Source organism: Hesperophylax consimilis, chromosome 23 (assembly GCF_061612785.1).
Source record: "Hesperophylax consimilis isolate HC1 chromosome 23, BYU_Hcon_1.0, whole genome shotgun sequence".
In the NCBI taxonomy this organism is placed as follows: Eukaryota; Metazoa; Arthropoda; class Insecta; order Trichoptera; family Limnephilidae; genus Hesperophylax; species Hesperophylax consimilis.
Genome location: NC_142858.1, coordinates 30,033,052 through 30,046,018, shown reverse-complemented (window position 1 = coordinate 30,046,018; position 12,967 = coordinate 30,033,052).

The following is a 12,967-nucleotide window of genomic DNA, read 5'->3' as shown; positions in this document are numbered from 1 at the left end:
TTGTTCATTAATCGAAAGCTAAATATTTAATTCATTCCCCAGTTCAAGAGCTATATGCTTGAAAATAAATTCTATCTCGGTGATATTTTAATAAATGCCATATTAAAATTTGAGTAAAAACTATTCTAATAATAACTATTAACCGAAGTACCGTTAGTTGCCGGGCTATATACTGCTTTAAGGCGATACCATACGTAGTAATGCAAAATCATGTGTTTTTGGTTTGAAAATTTGGTCGCCTAGAAATGTTTCAGAAGCCTTAATTAAATACTGCAAGTAGAATACATCTTGGCCTTTGAAATAATCGAGTATTTTTTTAATAAGTCTTTTTATAAGCCCATAAAAAAATAATGTATAGGCCTATGAAAACTGCTTTAAAGTTCAAAATCTCTTTCTTACGAACCCATTTTCGGTTATGATTTTATTGTATAATGTGGCAAATTAAGTTATTTATAAAATAATCGTAAAAAAATTAAATATTTATGCCTGAACATCCACAAAATAAAATAAAAGGCACTTTTTGGCCATGTTTTTTACTTGCATAAATCAAAATAAGCGGATGGTGTAGAGCGGGAATTTAAACCTTATCGCCATCTACGTAAGGGTTTTTATTGATAGCGGCTCAATTTAGAATATTACACGACGTAGTGCATCGCCTTAAGGATTACGACAAGGGGATGTGGGTGGTTTTTCAAAATATCATGTAGACAGTGTGACCTTCCTCTTGTTTTGAAGGACAACATTTCTATAATCTCGGAATAAAAGATTCATATAATAAAGCCACAGATACTCTTCTCTATAATATAACGTAGGTAGATAATCTATAACTCACTTTTTGGGTAAAATTTTACTCTTTACTATATTTTTTTAAATGTAAAGTTTGGTTATTTACTACAGGTAGGTAGATATCTATAATTATTTTCTCTTTTCTTTTAATTTGCTGAATGTTGATTCGTTTTGTTCCTCTCTTATTAAGCTATTAATACGCTAAAATAATGAACACTTGTATTATGTAAAAGCCCTAATGGCGTTGAATATAAATAATAATGTGTTTATTCCGGAATGTGGGGATGTTTATAAAGCATAAACAATAATATGCATTACACGTAAAAAGTTAGAGAATGTAAATATTAAGTTATTATAGTTTTTAAATGTATTTAATTATTTTTAATTTTATGTAGGAAACAAACAGTCATTTATATATTTAGCATAAACAGCAATTATTTACAATATTAGACCATTAATGTTCCATTAATTCTGGTCGTTGATTCAATATTTGCACCTATACAATATATTTATAAATGACAAAAAAATATAAAGAATAAACATTATATGCAATTACATGTTATAAACACAATTAAAGACTGTTAATAGTAATACAGTTTTCGCATGATTATAATAATAATAATAATAATAATAATAATTGTTTATTCCAGAATAATAATAATTTTATAATAAAATCAATAAAATAAACAAAGATGATAGGATTATTTCACAAAATAATCTTTTCAATCAATATTAATTTAATCTAATTCTACCTTATTTGCACTATAGAAACTTATGTACTTGTATCTCTTGTTTACTTACTTACTTACTCTCTAATGTCATTTCACAATCAAATGCCACATATATTTGTAATTCTTTTTTAAAAATATTTCTACGATTTTAACTGTGACATGTTATCATTGTTTATGGTATATTTATTCCGTTGATATTAAATAAATAAAATAAAAAAAATTAAGTTATCAATTTAGTAAGTTGCATTTTATATTTTTTCAAGTTACACTTGAAAATGTCTACATCTCTAGAGGCATTGTGAGTTTTACAGATACGTCCTTTTAAAGAGTTTTGCGCATATTTGGCTTTACAGTGTGATGTTCTAAATAAGTCGTTCGATCTGGTGTTGTGTTGAGGGCAACGAAATGCAATATTTTCTAGCAGATATGATGAATCAACAAGATTGTTCACGATTTTGTACTAGAATAGGGCATCAGAAATTGTTCTACGTTTATATAAAGCGGTAGGGTCAAACCGATGATCACTAAAGCGATAGGATAGGTGTTTAATAAATTTGGATTGGATATTTTCAATACGATCAATGTATATTTGATATTGAGGATTCCAAATGACTGAGGCAAACTCGAGTTGTGACCTTAAATATGACATATATAGCAGAATTAGTGTATATAGTAATGCATTATTGCTATATAATTATGTAATTATATAGTAATAATGCATTTGAGATTAACGGGACCAATAACTTTCTCCAGTGGTTATGGTGGTGGTGATCTGGTGGGATTCCATGATAAGGATAATTTAATTAAACCATTAAACGGGCTCTAGCCAACTAAAACCAACATAAATTAGATAAATCATAAACCAACTAACTAACAAAGGTTGGCAGAGAGGACGAACCGCCAAACAACGCGGACTTGGCACACACTCATTGCCTCATTCACATTCATACATCGTCTCATACATACTCTTCTGTAATTCTGACTTCTGACTGCGTCCGACTCAAGTATCTGATTCACTTGGTCGTATTTGCCTCATATAATCTCCTTACTGTAAATATTGTAACGTCGACATACTAATTTCATCACAAGTGCAAAAACAGCTAAGAATTCCACTGGATTTTGATAAATTTTATTTAAAACATAAAATAAAAAAAAATTACACAGTTTTCGACAAATGAAAATAAACTCATTTTTTTTATCTTACTCAAATATTTTGCGTTATAAAAGTAAAAATCCTAAAAAAAGGATGTTCTCCATTTTCTTTGTTTAGTGATTACCTGATTATTGCCCAGACAGGCACCAAACCTTCGGAAACTTTCGAAAAAAAAAATTAACCACTAAAAGTGTTCAAAATAAACAATAACATTCGAAACTGAAAAAATCATTGTAATATTTTTCCAAAATGTGTGGTGTTTTTATAATTGAACAACACATTCCAGTGTATTTGTAGAAATTATTATTCTTCGAAATTGTTATTTGTATTCGCTATGAACTCTAAATATAGCAGTGATAACACTGTACCCGAAGATGGCTGTAGAAGACGCAGGAAAGATGCTGCAGAAGTCCTACGTGTTTAGTAGTGGACGGGACTGACGGGGTGCCTCTCTTACACCTTCACTGGGATTGGGTATCGTATCTCTTGATCTAGTTCCTGACTGCAGTATTCTGCAGTATCTTTCCTGCCTCGGTACAGTGTTATCACTGCTATATTTATAGTCCATAGGGGATACAACAAACGATTTCCAAGAATATTAATTTCTGCAAATACACTGGAATGAGTTGTTCTATTATGAAAACACCATACATTTTGGAAAAAAATCACAAAACTAAAGAATACGTGCTTCAAGTCTGAATCACTGCTGAATACAGCAATCATGAACTAGATCGAGAGATACCCAATCCCAGTGAAGGTGTAGGAGAGGCGCCACTGTCAGTCCCGTCCACTTGTAACCCTGTACCCGAAGATGGCTGTAGAAGACGCAGGAAGAGATCCAGAAGAAGGCGCAGGAAGAAGAGGTCCTGCGGAAGAAGGAGACGCCGGGACCCCGACAGAAGGTGAGTCTGCAGGGATCCTGCTATTGGGAGTACTTTATGGTCAAGAAGAGACGAAGATGTTCATAAAAAACCTTCACATAAAATATAAATTTCTTAATAATCTTTTTAAATTATTTGTTACGATTTCCGTGTGTTTTTGATGAGGTTTATTATAAAATTAGAAATGTTCTTATCACGTTTAATATGTACTTTGTTTAATAAATATTAACAAAAACCTTGTTTGTTATGTGAATACCGCACAAGAGGCCCAACCGTTCTCCTTCTGGAGCCAGTGGGACTATTGCATCCCCGAGTCGGTAGGCTGAAGGTAGTGGGGAGGGGAGGAGTAAGATTACTGAAAAAATGCCTGGCTATTCAGATATGGTCACCAAATAGCTAAAGCTATTTTGATTGTAGCAGAAGATCTTTCACAAGGGCCGTATCCATTATAATCATTATTTTGTTTTATTATAGAACAAACACCGTCACAATTGAATACATAGGCTTTGTTATTATTTTTTTTAATTTTATACAATTTTAAACGATTTTATTAATCATGCGCGATGTACAAAGCTTATGTACCAAACACAGTTAGGTACATTTAATATTTTATTTATAAAAACTATATTTTCGTCATAGAATAAAGAATGTTTATGTTAGTCACTCTTCTACATGTTTTTTACTCTCCTTTACTGAATCGTTACAAGTTTGTTCATTCGATTGAACTGTAGTTTAAAAAATATATATGTAACTCATTTGAAGAGAAAATGTAAACATTACATTTACACCCTGGGTGAAAACTAAAAAAATCGTTAAAAAAAATTTTTTTTCAACTAAATAAGGTGAACAATAAATATTCACAAAATGAAAACATTTCGCAGTCGGTAGGTTTTTATATAAACTGATGGATTAATTTAATGGAAAAATATAACACGCAGTAGGTACCAACGTAGGTAGGTAGGTAACGTGCGCATTAAAATTATTCAGATATGCTTTAAATAATAATTGTAAAAATCGTCTCAAGGATGCCGCATCCGTACTTTGTTTTTTTTAATAATATGTCACTTTAATATAAATCTCATAATTCGAAACTTTAACATATTATTTAATAAGCTAAATATTTTGTACCCGGCGTAGCTCGGGGTTATTAATGGTTTGGATTAAATTTTGATGTTGTGAATTGTAGTGAACCCGAAAACTGGGTCTATTTTGAAGGTAAGGAAGGAATAAGTTTAAACCATCTTTTATTAGACTCCTATCTCATTCCAGTGCAAAGATAGTTCATTAAGGCGATGCCATACGTAGTAATGCAAAATCATGTGTTTTTGGTTTGAAAATTTGGTCGCCTAGAAATGTTTCAGATGCTTTAATTAAATACTGCGAGTAGAATACATCTTGGCCTTTGAAATAATCGAGTTTTTTTTAGATAAGTCTTTTTATAAGCCCTGAAAAAAAATAATGTAAAGGCCTATGAAAACTGCTTTAAAGTTCAAAATCTCGTACTTACGAACCCATTTTCGGTTATAATTTTATTGTATAATGTGGCAAATTAAGTTATTTATAAAATGATTGAAAAAAAAATACTTATGCCTGAACATCCACAAAATAAAATAAAAGGCACTTTTTGGCCATGTTTTTTTCTTGCATAAATCAAAACAGGCGGATGGTGTTAAGCGGGAATTTAAACCTTATCGCCATCTACGTAAGGGTTGTTATTGATAGCGGCTCTATTTAAAATATTACACGACGTAGTGCATCGCCTTAAGTACTTATCGGGCTTTACCGACTTCTTATTCCAATCAAACTACTCCCTAATACTTCTGGCACTAATTAAAACAAACTTTGAAAATTTCAGTAAAAGCGGTCCAGTAGTTTTGGGGTCTATAAGGCACCAACCAAAAATCATTCATTTATATATAGATAGATTAGTATTGGTTTCCATTATATATAGATAGATTAGTATTGGTTGCTATTATATATAGATAGATTAGTATTGGTTTCCATTATATATAGATATATTAGTATTGGTTGCTATTATATATAGATAGATTAGTATTGGTTTCCAGTATGAAACCGTCCTATTATATAATGAATTAAAAGTTGGTGCCCCCGTGATAGGCTGTAACACGACTTACACGTTTCCATTATCGTTTCTTGTGTTGTTACTGTCTAGAAGCAAATTAATAACAACGTTATTAAATTACAACAAGTACAAACTGTGTGGCGATACTGCACGCTGTTAAAATCTTTCATTTGCACGATAACTCAATGCAATTGCAATTCAACACGTCTTTTAAAAGTGATATAAACTCACTAACTGACTTTATATCACTTTTTAAATATGTATTGAAATGTCATCATCTCCAGATACCTCGAGAGCAATAAAAACATTACAGTTTGTGGAAAAAGGATGTATAATAATTTGAATTCAACATTTGAAAAAGCAAATCATGGTATAAATGAAATAAAACACTGGTTAGATTCCAACCTCCTCACTCTAAATATTGAGAAAACTAAATACTTACTTTTTTCCATACGCAAACCTAATCTCCCTCAAAACTATCATAAACTTACCATACATTCATGTTCACAGAACTTCAACATGGCTACATCACCTCACAAAAATTGTTCATGCGATAACCTTATAATATCAAACGAAATTAAGTACTTGGGGGTCATTATAGACAATCAACTGCGATGGGAGGCCCATATAAATTCTACAACAAAAAGACTTCGCAAATTATGCTACATTTTCTACTCTCTCAGATCTATCCTTAACCTACAAACACTAAGATGTGTATACTTTGCACTTTTTCAATCAATTACTACATATGGTATAGTGGGATGGGGAGGTTGTGCAAAAACGATTCTTCATCCCATGGTTTTAATTCAAAAACTGTTACTAAGGATAATATTCAAATGTAAGCCAACAAACCCATCAGAACCACTTTTTAGAAAACTCAGAATATTAGATATTCGACAATTATATGTTAAGACCATTCTCATATACATACGGAAAAATGACTTGGTGAATAAAACACAACAAAAAATTAACACCCGTTACTCGTCACACCTAAAATGTAAAATTCCCCAAACGAAAACAGCTTTCGCCCAGCGGCAGTTTTCTTATATTGCTCCCAAAATATTCAACTCGCTGAGTATTGATATCAGAAAATCAAAAACTCACAATTTGTATGTCATAAGTGTTCAAAATTGGTTATTTATAAAGGGAAGGAACTTTTTCAAGGAATGCCTGCCATCATTAAATTAAGCTCATTTTCTTTATTAGTCATTTTTGTTTTTCATTCAATTCTGTAAAGAAAAAAGTTTAATAATTAATTAATTAATCTTTATTTTCATTATTTCAACAAGTTCATTTTCATAATTTCTACTTTATTTTCATTATTTTAACAAGTAAAGTAACCTATTTATTTGCTGATTGTGTTCATTTTATCTCATTAATATCAACAGTTTAAAATACGGTTGATGTACACTTGAGCAATCTACTGAACTGGGAACCAGTAAAAGTGTCACCTATTATACACATACATTGCATGTAAGAAAAAAATACTTAGATTAACAAGTTATCAAATATTACATTTATATAATTATATAAACCTATGTATATAAATTTCGACTACCATAATACGGGCGTGTGTCTAGTGTGGTAGTCGAAAAGCATGTAAAAACTGTACACATTAATATTTCATGAATAAAGAAAAAAAAAAATAATAATAATATACTACACTGAATATTCACCCTTTTAAAAGTTGGTACCTCTGTCAAAAAATGCATTCAAATGAATTTTAAAAATAAATGGCTTATGTAGGGTTTATCTTGGAAGGGCTGTTTTTTGGTTGATTTGTATAGCGCCGTTCTTGTGAGAACATTTCTCAGTTTGATTGCGCTTTGTTTTGTGGAATTGAAGACTTGAAGATCAGATACATCGAATCCATAGTTGCAATCTGAGCTGCAACTGATGTTGGCAACAAAGCCCCTGGTTGGTAGAAGTATAAACTGTTTACAGTTGTGCGAGTTTCACATATCATAGCATCTGCATACTTTATCTTTATTATTCATACGTACCCCGCCAGGGTGGTATTCTATTCTTCTTTTGCAGTGCTACTACTTTACTACGCTCATCCATATATCGAATAGAGCTGGCAACGTCGAACTTCCTCCACTTTCATTTGGCTGGTTCTGAAAGACACAACCCAACACGAGGGCGACATAGTCCCACTGGTTTTGGGCTATCGGTCCAATTGCCAAATAATGCACCTACAAACTTATTACTACTTAGAAATAGAATACTTACACCTAATACAGACTGAATCCGAAACCACTCAACTCAACTAAAAACACCATGTATTATATTTATGTTTATTTCAGAAAAAACATTACGTAATGTATGATTTGAGATTTTCACTGCCAAAAATATTATGTTGGGGTATTATGCCGTGTTGCGTTACCTCATATCTTTAGCCAACGTTTTGGACAGCATCAGAGTGTCCAGGATTCAGAAAAACTGTTCTGCTGTTGCTAAAAAAATGTTAATTATATTATAATAATAATAAGTAATATTTGGCTAATTTATATAGCGCCGTTTTCGTGAAAAATCACCTCAAGGGCGCTGTACAAATGTATTTCTTACATCTAGTGACTTGCGACGGAGGCATACAAGGGCTGTCTTACGACTAGGCCCATGACTACTATCATATATATTTACATGTGTAGAAACTTACAACTAACATCAACATTAACAATCTTATTTTACTAGTCCCAGAAGAAGAAGTAAGTTCTATAAGTATGACTTGTATTTATATTTGTGTCTCTTGTCTTTCTTTGTTCTATTTGTCATTTGAATGAGATTTTATACAAATATTACTTGTTTTTATTTTGGTATCTTTATTTGTATACAAATTAATGTATCTCTGTCTGAGTAATTTTTGTAACTAAATACTTCTGAAGTTTTAAAACTTTTTAAACTTCATACCTATAATTTATACTTTCTTCGTTTAAATGTACTTACTCTATTCTAGCACGTGCCTAAATTAACAAATAACACGAGAAATATTGAATATCAAACAGATAGTTTGTAGGCGGTCGCACGTGCGGGTGAGATTGAGTTCTTCAATTCTTTGCCAAATGTTCTGGCGGATCGGAATGACTCCTGCGTTTGTATTTGGAACTGAACCAAAGGATTCCTCCGGTTTCAATAATGGCCGTTGCGGCTTTGATGTTACATTCATGTATCCCTTTGTTATCTTATTACATGGGTATTTGGGATGCGGGAATGGGTACCGCCGCCCCATTCATTTGATAGCAACGCTTCTGCACCCCAAGTGGTTCGCTACATTTGGTGACTTAGCACGGGCGCCGTGTTCATGGAGTGAGGATTGTCTAAGTCTTGAGGGCACCTACTGTGTGGTGCATCCACATAGCAATCCCAAAGATGACATTGGCTGTACAATTAATTTCCCTCAGGGCCTCCTGTTTCGAGCTGATGTTGTAAAAAAAAAACCTAAAGTTACTTAATAAATATGTTGTGTTACTCAATGGAGTGGCGAGGGGAAGAGGAAGTACCTGACTATTCAGATCTGATTACTAACTACAGCCGTTGCCATTTCAACGCAACGTTTCGATTTTAAATGGTGGTCTTTCATATTCCATGGAACCTTCTTTCACATAGGTAACTCATATATAGGGTAACTGAGAGGAATACGCCCTACATCTCTGAACTATGCGTCCCGGAAAACACTGGTCTGAGGCAGTCAACGCTTAGATCAGCAACATCATCAGCTGTAGGCAGACTGATAGAACCTAAGCGCAAGCCAAATAATAAGTTTGCTGGTCGCGCTTTCGGAGTATCTGGGCCGAAGACTTGGAATAAACTCCCTCCGGAACTAAGATCTATAACAAGTCCAACAGAATTCAGGTCTAAACTAAAAACTTACCTTTTTAAGCTGTCGTACCCTTTAATTTAAATATACCATTCCTAAGAGAAAGTCCAGTTATATTCAATTTTTCAATTAAGTCCTAAATCCTGTATCTAAATTTCGCCAATAAACAATTAGATAATGTTAATTAAGTGTTAATCTCAAGTGACCTGCCAGGTAAGTATTGTACTGTATATTTTCTCCATAAATAGTGAAGTAATAACATAGATCACTGTAGAGATGTATTATAAGTTTGTACAGCGTCCTTGAGGTGATTTTTCACAAAAACGGCGCTATACAAGTCATCGACGTTATTCAAGAAATAAAAAGTAATTTATAAATATTCATCCCATTTGAAGTTAAAAACTCCAAGTGCTCCGCGTTGTTCAGCAGAATTACTATATCAGTTTCAGTAGCATCTGTAGAAATGTCCTTTACAAAATAAAAATAAAATATTTAAAAAAATTCTTATATGTTGTTCGTGTGGAGTGACTTCGTCGATAATCAAGGACCAGGGCCGCCTCACTAATGTAATATAATATATGCTTGTACATATGTCATTAGTATATAATATTTTAACAGAAATATATACCTCCCACTGCGGCGCAAGGCGATGAGTCGAGGTACCAGTTGGAGAGGTCAAATGGTCTCTCCAAACCAGTCTCTCACGATCTGGCACTCCGCACCCCCCGATGAACCCGGGCACCCCTGCTAAATCACCAAACGTAGCGAACCACATGAGGTGACCTACGGCAGAGGTTTTGGTTATGCAATAAATAGTTCCAGGGGCGGCGGTACCCCAAACCTGCCTCGATTGGTTTTTACCCCTTACGTTAATTCTTTAATCCTCCCGTTTTTGCCAGAATCCCCTATAAACCCAAGTCTTAAAATGTCCGTTCGCATAAAACACACAACAACACCGTACCATTATTGATTGCAAGACATACAACAATCTTTATAGTATTTTTATTACAAAAGATAATTAGTTTTAACATTTCACTAGTATCCATATCCAGCATCCATCAATGTCCCGTTTTGCGTGATATTTTAGGTTTGATTTCATCGCACTAACAAATGCGCAAGACTAATTCGCTCGTTGCACCTAGTAGGTATCACATTATTAACATCCAACTTCATAAACATCGTTTTACTGTTTGCAGTAAATGAAGGAAGGTTTCCCACGGCGCGGCGCTACCTACTAAATTATCATATTGACGGCCTCAGTGGTTGTGTGGTTACGATTATCAGCTACGAATCTGCGGAATCGAAGGTCGCGGGTTCAAACCCAAATTATTTAATTAATTACAGTATTTTTGAATTGATTAATTATAGCACAAAGTTTTAAAGTGTTTGCTTAATATTCAAATTTAGAATTTCGACAAATACAGGTATGTTTGTTTATTTAGTTATTGGTTTCATATTTAATTTTAAGATTGTTCACTTCTTGATATCCGATAGTAGTCCGGGGGGAGGAAAGTTCAATCCTCAGCAATACCAAAAAAACATATATCTGTATTTTAAATACATATATAAATATATGTTTTTCCATTATAAATATTTAATATCCATTCAGATACAAAATGATTCAAATTACCTTAAAAAACAATTAACTTACCCTTAACGTAAGCAAAACTAAATATATAACATTTTCAATGAACTCAACAGGCCAACAATTACAATAATAATAATAATAATAATTGGATGACTTGTATAGCGCCGTTTTTGTACAAAATCACCTCAAGGGCGCTGTACAAACTTATAATACATCTCTACAGTGATCTATGTTATTACTTAACTATTTATGGAGATAATATACAGTACAATACTTACCTGGTAGGTCACTTGAGATTAACACTTAATTAACATTATCTAATTGTTTATTAGCGAAATTTAGATACAGGATTTAGGACATAATTGGAAAATTGAATATAACTGGACTTTCTCTTAGGAATGGTATATTTAATTTAAGGGTACGACAGCTTAAAAAGGTAAGTTTTTAGTTTAGACCTGAATTCTGTTGGACTTGTTATGGATCTTAGTTCCGGAGGGAGTTTATTCCAAGCCTTCGGCCCAGATACTCCGAAAGCGCGACCAGCAAACTTATTATTTGTCTTGCGCTTAGGTTCTATCAGTCTGCCTACAGCTGATGATGCTGCTGATCTAAGAGTTGACTGCCTCAGACCAGTGTTTTCCGGGACGCATAGTTCAGAGATGTAGGGTGGGGCCATTTCATTGATGGATTTAAACACCATCCAGCACAGTTTGTACTGGATTCTTTCAGGGCTCTTGAGCCAGTGAAGGTTACGAAGGTGTTCTGAAATGTGCGAATATTTAGAAACCCCGGTTATGAGCCGTGCTGCTGCATTAAACACTGATTGAAGTTTGTCAATTTGATATTTTGGAAGGCTGGCATAAATACCGTTGCAGTAATCGAGACGTTAGACTACGTAAGAGTTGTACTACATATGTAGTTTTGTTACTTCTGTAGGAAGGTTTCTTCGGACAGACTTGAGTTGTCTTAGTTGAAAAAAACCGGTGATTACAGTCCTATTTATTTCTGAATCTAAATTGACACCGAGAAGTTTGACTGTTGTTTTTGGGATGATATCGCTGCCAGAAATAGTAATAGGTGAATTGTCTATGAAATGTTGACGTTTTTTTGTGGCTGCCCAGAGAAACTCAGTCTTAGATGGATTGAGCTTCAGCTTGTTTGAAGACATCCAACGAGTTATTGCTTCTAGACATTCAGTTATACGGATCTTGAGACTATTGATTTCATTTGGAGCGCAGTAAAAAAAATCACTTAAATTAAATATTGTTCGATATCACAGCCGAGTTATAGACAAATCACAAATCATAAAATATCTCGGGGTAGTAATTGATGAAAATCTTAGATCTATATATCTATCTTTAAAATTAAATCTAAGAAATGTGGTAAATAAAAACGCCATTACGCTTTTTGTCATTCTCGTATTGAATATGGAATTATAGGATAGCGATCTGCTGTATCTAAGTATATAACAGTTCAGAAAGGAATCATAAATACCATACTGAAAGTACCCATAAGAACGCCTTCGATTGAAATTGTCAATAGTTTTGATGTACCAAATGTAGAAAAAATATATGCTGAAAATGGTGACCGTGTATCTCATCAAAATGACAATTCAACACACCTACAAAAAGTTATATAAAGTCATGAAAAGTGATGAAACAAAAACTAGATTAAATAGGTCACATAGGTAACTATAAAACCTAGTTTTTGTTTCATCACTTTTAATGACTGGTGCGAATCGGTAGAAGCAAAAAGAAAAGTAAGGTCAAAATTAAGTGTTGACGTTCTTCGTGGTCGAGGGGTAAAGCTCTCGACTAGCAAGCCAGAGTTCGCGGGTTCAACTCATTAATTAATTTTAATTTGATTTTATTTTAACATAAATTTGTGTTAATTTACACTTTACTCATTTAAAATAATATATGATCGCC